Source organism: Humulus lupulus, chromosome 3, assembly GCF_963169125.1.
Source record: "Humulus lupulus chromosome 3, drHumLupu1.1, whole genome shotgun sequence".
Taxonomy (NCBI): Eukaryota; Viridiplantae; Streptophyta; class Magnoliopsida; order Rosales; family Cannabaceae; genus Humulus; species Humulus lupulus.
In genome coordinates, this window is record NC_084795.1 from 129,650,950 (window position 1) to 129,658,599 (window position 7,650).

A 7,650-nucleotide genomic window follows, 5' to 3' on the forward strand; every position below is an offset into this window, starting at 1 on the left:
GCTTTCTCTCTCTAAGCTCTCTTAGAAAATGCCCCAAGAATGCCCTAAGTAACAGTCCCAAGTTCTCCAAACCAGAGAGCTCTTTTTTCTTTCAAAAGACCAGATCCCCTTAAATGATGCCATGAGCTATTTATTTATAGGCTCATGGATCGTACATCAGAAATATCCCTTTGACTAGGTCTTTGGTTCTTCCAACCAACTTTAATTAACTAAAATATAAATAAATTCAAATTACAATAATATAGCTATTATTTTGGGATATCTGAGAGATTCATGCGGTAGTTGCAAATGATTCGGGTTGAAGCCGTTACTGAAGCTTTACTAAAGAGTTACTAGATGGTAACTTGTGAGATTCTGATCCATGGACCGACCAAATCCATCCCCGAAGTGATTGGTCGACCAAGACAACTCACCGGTCGACATAGGCAAGCACTCCTCTAGCACACCTCTGGTCTAACATGACACATCTCTGGTCTAGCATGACACATCTCTGGACTAGCATGACACTTTACTGGTCTAGCAAAACAAATGACTGGTCGGCCAAAATACTCCATTGGTCGCCCAGAACATTTTACTGATCAGCCAGAACATTTTACTGGTCGGCCAAAACATTTTACTGGTCAGTCAAAATTCTTTACCGGTCGAACAAAAATTCTACCTGGTCGGTCAAATCACTTCCAAACTAGATAAATAATTTTCATGACCAGTAATATCACAACTCCGAAGATTAATCTCAAACCTTTCCCTCCATGACCAATACATTTATTGACTATTAATGTGTCATTTACTGACCATGCATTGCCACTTGTCACTTCTGATTGCCACGTTATCGAACTGAAATTTTGGGGATAACATTTGCCCCCCGTGTTTATTATATGATTTATTCGTATGATAAACTTTTTCTCTAGCAAAATGTTTTTGAGGTCATCCAAAAGCTTCCATCCGGTCAGTAACTTTCACTTTTGTAGTAAACCCACGATTGAACTTTTCTTTTGAATTCTTCAAATTCCATTTTAGCCATCCCCTTTTGAGGTTTTAATTGCTCGGATTCCACTAAAACAATCAGACCACCAAGCAAATACCTAGCCAACCAAACTCCTTTTGGCCCTCGGACCCAAGTAGCTCCTTGGGTGTTTTGCCTCCTCAGTCCCTAGCCTCTCGGACATGCAGCCTCGGATGTGCCCAGCTCTACGGCATTCAATCTCTTCGGAAAGAAGCCTTGTGATGTCCTCCTCAAACTGCTCGGACACGAAGCTCCTCGGATATGGACCCCAACACTTGGATGCCACCTAGCCGCTCAGACGCACGCAGCCGCTCGGATGCGGACTTTGCTGCTTGGACACACGCAACCACTCGGATGCACGTAGCTGCTCAGACATGGAGATCCTCGGATGCGCACGTGCTAGCAGCTCCTCAGACATGCACCCCAACACTTGGACACCACCCAACTGCTCAGATGCGCACTCTGCTGCTCGGACACACACAGCCGCTCGGACGCATGCAGCCGCTCGGACATGGAGCTCCTCTGATGTGCACGCGCCAGCAGCTCCTCGGACATGCACCCCAACACTTGGACACCACCCAATCGCTCGAATACGCACCCTGCTGCTCGGACACATGTAGCCGCTCGGACGCACGCAGCCGCTCGGACATGGAGCTCCTCGGTGTGCCTGTCGAGTCTTTCGGACATGCAGCACAGTCGCTAGGGCATATGGCATAGCTACTTAAGCATATGCCTAAAACTTATCCCTCCGAACACCATTAAAACACCTTGTTCGAATCTCTCAAAAGTATTTTGAGAGATTGATTTCTCTCAATCAATCTTGGGGAAAATTGATTTCTCTTCTCAAAGAAAATTTTTCACTGTGTAGTAAATATTTTTACTTTGCACTCATTTTCTGTTTGTCATGATCAAGGGTATATCTCTGACTTGTTTTGTTCTTTGGCAGTCTGCCCTAGCCCAGTATCGCAGCATAGCCCGTGCCAGGGCTAAAAATGATGAGCTCCGAGCTGAACTGAACGCTGCCCAAACTGCCCTGACTGGAGCTCAAGCAGGCGAACAGAGCGCCAAAGCTACCTTGGCGGCTGCTTAGAAGAATGAGCATGATGCCAAGGCTGCTCTAGTCTCATCCCAAGAAAGCGAGCAGGCTGTAAAGACTACATTATCTGCCTCCCAGGCTCAAACTGCACAACTTCAGGGTGAGGTTGATGAGGTCAAAGCAAATCTGCTCGAGGCAGAGGCCACATCCAAAGAAGAGAAGGCGACCTCATCATCAGCCATGGAAGAGATGATGTACCACTGCTGGGCCTTCAACTCGGATGGGAACTTCTCTTTCATGGAACTTGAGCTGTGGGATTCGTCCCTTGCAAAATTGAAGGCTCGGCTCTCACAAGAACCGTCAGAGACTGGCTATGCATCCAGAATGGCGGTGGGAGATGGCGAGGAGGTCACATCTTCGGGGCGAGCTGATGGAGCTCAATGATATTTCCTCTGTATTTTCTTTTCGTTTGTAGTCAATTTTTTTTGTATTAAACAATTGCCTTCGGGCTCAGTTCGAGATTTTTCTCCTCGGGATAATTTGCTTGCTTTATTTCAATATACATCTTTTTGACCCATTTATCTTTCCTTTACTTCCTCTCATGTTTATGAATCCTTAAACTTGTACATTCGAGATTTTAGGAATTGATTTTTAGATCAGGATAGATTTTATTGCGCTTGGTTATATCCAAGTTTTGTGTGTTGATTTGTATCATACCTGTTAAAAATCAAGCCTTGAACCCGGTTATATCCAAGGTTTTTATTAATTTAAACTTAGTTCGTGCTAGGTTTATTGATAACTCGAGCTTTAACAAGCCCTTGATATAACAATTTCCCCAACTTTCCAAGTTTTTGACCTAGTTACGTCCATGGTTTTAAATAATTTTAAATTTAGTTCGCGCTAGGTTTATTAAAAATTCGAACTTTAAAAAGCCATTGAATAATCAATATTTCCATGCTTCTAAAAATTGGACCTGGTTACGTCCAGAATTTTAAATGATTTTAAACTTAGTTCACGCTAGGTTTATTGAACATTCGAGCTTAAAAAGCTGTTGAATATTCAATTTTCCAAGCTTCTAAGTTTCCAAATCTTATCAAGCAGGCTTAATTTTATCAACCTCGGGTTATGTGCCCCCAAGTAACCAGAATGTAGAAACTTTTTGGTTGCTTTTACAAACATTAGTCCGGGAACCCGATCTAGAACACGAACTAATACAATCTAAAAAGTAAATTATTTAATAATCCATCTATTATTTAATCAAATGACTTTTATAAATAATCCTTACATTGATGGTGGTACTACTGATAATATTTTTTCAGATGTAGGGCGTTCCAAGTCCATGGGACTATTTTCCCATTCAGCCGAGCTATCTTGAAAGTTCCTTCATGCAAAACCTCAACGACCTGATATGGTCCCTCCCAATTCGGGCCTAAAACACCGTCCTTGGGATCCTTATTTTCTAGAAATACCCTTCGGAGAAACAGATCGCCCAATCCAAATCTACATGTCTTAACTTTAGAATTAAAATAGCGAGTGATTTTTTGTTGATAATGGGCGAGCTATAACTGCGACTCTTCTCGTTTTTCTTCAATCAGATCGAGGGATGCGTTAAGTAGTCCATCATTATTCTCTTGGTTGAATGTCCTTTGCCTGTGAGTGGCTACCATGGCTTTGACTGGAAGCATGACCTCACTTCCAAAAGTTAAGGAAAAAGGAGTATTCCCCATGGAGGTTCTGTGAGAAGTTCGGTAGGCCCACAGTACTTGCGAGAGTTGTTCGAGCCACAACCCTTTAGCTTCATCTAACCTCTTCTTCAGGCTTGCCTATAAGGTTTTGTTCACAGCCTCAACCTGCCTGTTGGCCTGCGGATATCCTATTGAGGAGAAACTCTTCATAATGCCATATTTTCAGAGAAACCAGTAAAGAGATCGCTGTCGAATTGTGTCCCATTGACTAACACGATATTTTTTGGAAGCCCAAATTGACATATACTACTCTTCACCATGAAGTCTAGGATTATTTTTTAAGTGATGGTTGCCAGGGGTTCGGCTTCTATCCACTTTGTGAAATAGTCGATCGCCACCACCGCGTAACGAACTCCTCCCTTTCCCAAAGGTAGGGACCCTATTAGGTCGATTCCCCATACCGCGAATGGGCATGGGGATGAGATCATCGTTAGCTCGACTGGAGCAGCCTGGACAACTATGGCGAAACACTGGCATTTGTCGCACTTCTGAACATACGAGATTGAGTCTTTTGTTAAAGTAGGCCAAAAATAGCATTGCCTCAATATTTTCAGTGCTAAGTTTTGCCCCCCAGCATGATCTCCACAAAAGCCTTCGTGCACTTCTTGTAAAATGATTTTAGCTTCCTCGGGCAGAACACATCATAGGAGAGGCATTGAATGACCACGTCGGTACAAGGTCCCATCCACTATTACATACTGCAGAGCTTGATAAAGTATTTTTCTTACGTCCTTTCTATTGTGAGGTAGCCTTCCTGTTGTGAGGTATTCCATTATGGGACTCATCCAGGTCGGTCTTGTGTCGATCATTTCGACTTCTATCATTTCTGTTACACTCGGATTCTCCAAGAACTCCACTGGCACTACATTCAATGTCTCAGCTTCTTTTGTGGTGGAAAGTCATGCTAAGGCGTCAACATTTGAATTTTGCTCGCGAGGTATCTGTTCAACAGAACTGTACTCAAACTCAGATAGTTCTCCCTTCACCTTAGCTAGGTAAGCCACCATCTTGGTACCTCGAGCTTGATATTCTCCCAATACTTGATTGATCACGAGTTGAGAATCACTATAGCATTGGACGGCTTTTGCCTTGAGCTCCCTCGCCACTCTCAGCCCAGCTAGTAAAGCCTCATATTCGGCTTCGTTGTTGGATGCCTCGAATCCGAATCTCAGAGTTGTATGAAATTGATGCCCTTCTGGGGAGATTAAGATGATTCCAGCTCCTGATCCATTCTCGTTTGATGATCCATCCACGAAGATTTTCCATAACTTCTGTACCGGCTCCTTCGAGAGCTCCTCTTGAAATCTGGTGCATTCAACCATAAAATCAGCAAGGGCCTGAATTTTGATTGAGGTCCATGGTACGTACAATATCTCAAACTGGCTAAGTTCGATAGCCCATTTTAATAAATGTCCCAACGTTTCAGGTTTTTGCAAAACCTACCTTAAAGGTTGGTCGGTCATGACGTTGATTGAATGGGACTGGAAATATGGCCGGAGCTTCTTGGAAGCCAACATCAGAAAAAATGCCAGCTTCTCTATCAGTGGGTATCGTGACTCAGCTCCGAGAAGTCTCTTGCTTATATAATATACTGGTTTTTGAACACGGTCTTCTTCTCGAACTAACATGGCATTGACTGCATTTTCTGTCACGACCAAATAAAGGAATAGAGGTTCTCTAGACTTAGGCTTAGATAACACTAGGGGCTCGCCTAGGTGTGTTTTTAGGTCGAGGAATGCCTGATCGCACTCCTCAGTCCATTCAAATTTTTTACTTCCCCTGAGCAAGTTATAGAATGGCCGGCACTTGTCAGTAGATTTTGAAATGAAATGATTCAAAGCTGCCACCTTTCCAGTTAGGTTTTGAACTTCTTTACGCGACCTGGGCAAGGGCATTTCTAATAATGATTTGATTTTATCAGGATTCACCTCTATCCCCCTTATGTTGACTATGAATCCCAGAAATTTTCCAGATGCCACTCCGAAAGTGCACTTTTGAGGATTCAGCTTCATGTCATACCTCCCAATATTCCAAAACATTCTTCTAGACCAGACACATGGTTATCGACAGTCTTTGATTTAACAAGCATATCATCGACATACACTTCCATATTTCGCCCGATCTGACTAGCGAACATCTTGTTGATCAAGCGTTGATATGTAGCTCTGACATTCTTTAGCCCGAAGGGCATAACTTTATAACAATATACGTTATTTAGGGTCATGAAGCTAGTGTGTTCCTGGTCCACAGGATTCATAGCGATCTGGTTATATCCAGAATACACATCCATGAAGGACATGAGCTCGTGACCAGTCGTGGCATCTACCAACTGATCAATCCTTGGCAATGGGAAACAATCTTTGGGACAAGATTTGTTAAGATCGGAGAAGTCGATGCAGGTCCTCCATTTCCCATATGGCTTCAGGACCAGCATGGGATTGGCGACCTAGATCGGGTATTTTTCTTCACAGATAAACCCGCACTTTAATAGTCGAGCTACTTCTTCCTCAAGAGCTTTAGCTCGGACTGTTCCCAAGCATCTCCATTTTTGGGATTTTGCAGGCACGTTCTTGTCCAAATTTTAAGTGTGCATGATTACACTCGGGCTTGTTCCCACCATATCTTCATGTGACCAGGCGAAAACGTCCATATTCTCCTGTAAGAAATTGACCAGCTCCTTCTTCCTTTTATCATCCAGGTTCTTCCCAATCTTTACGACTCTTGAAGCTTCTTTAGGGTCAATGTTTACTTCCTTGAGCTCTTATATGGCCTGGAGTTTTGACCTGTCTTCGCCTATCCGTGGGTCAATGTCATCGCATTGGGCGTCGTTATTGTCCTCTTTTGGCTGAGTTTCTTTCGTCCCACAAGAACTTCTACTTCCCGGGACTCCTCACCTCCGTCATTTATGACCATAGCTTGCTGCTCGAGTTGTGATTTTCCCTTCATAGAAATGCTATAGAATTCTCTGGCAGCGAGCTGATCACCTCTGATCGCATTGTATGCAGCTGAGGTTATAGCTAAGTGGCAGATAGAGGTTATAGCTTCAAGCGCCATCAGCGCAAGCCGACCCAAAATCGCATTGTATGCAGCTGGACAGTTGATTAGCATGAACTCAAGTAACTTGGAAATAATTCGAGAATCTTCTCCCAATGTTACCACTAATTCGATCGTCCCGATGGCTGCGGACACTTCGCTAGAAAATGCATACAGAGTCATTGAGGTTGCCTTCAAGTCAGTTACAAACAACCCCATTTTTTCCAAGGTGGACCTAAAAAGTAGATTCACAAAACTCCCGTTATCTACTAGTGTCCTCCGGACCCTTCGGTTGGCGAGCTGAACGGTTATGACCAAGGGATCGTTATGTGGGAGTTGGACGTGGCTAGCATCCTCTTCTGTAAAAATGATTGGTTGTTTTTCCAATCATTGTTGTTTCGATAATCGCTATTCTGGGATGAGCTCCACTCCGTTATGGGATTTCAGTTCGTTAATGTACCTCTTCTAGGCCCCACTGCTCGTGCCTGCCAGATGAGGTCCTCCCGAAATGGTGGCTATATCTCCCCCTATTATCGAAGGAGGGTCTTCCTGATTCGCTTGAGCTCTAGTTTGACTTACTGGAGCTTCGGGGACTGACAGAGGGTTTGGTCTAGCGGGCTGATTAGGGACCACCCGATTTCGGGCGTACTGGGCCAAAGGTCCCGCTCTAATGAGAGTTTCGATCTCATCCTTCAGCTGTCGATAGTCATCAGTGTTATGACCGATATCATTATGGAATCAGCAGAACTTTGAAGAATCTCTCTTCGCCCTCTAGTTCTTCAACGGTTCTTCCACGGAAGGCGAGTAGAATTTTCCAAGAAGATGCACTCCCT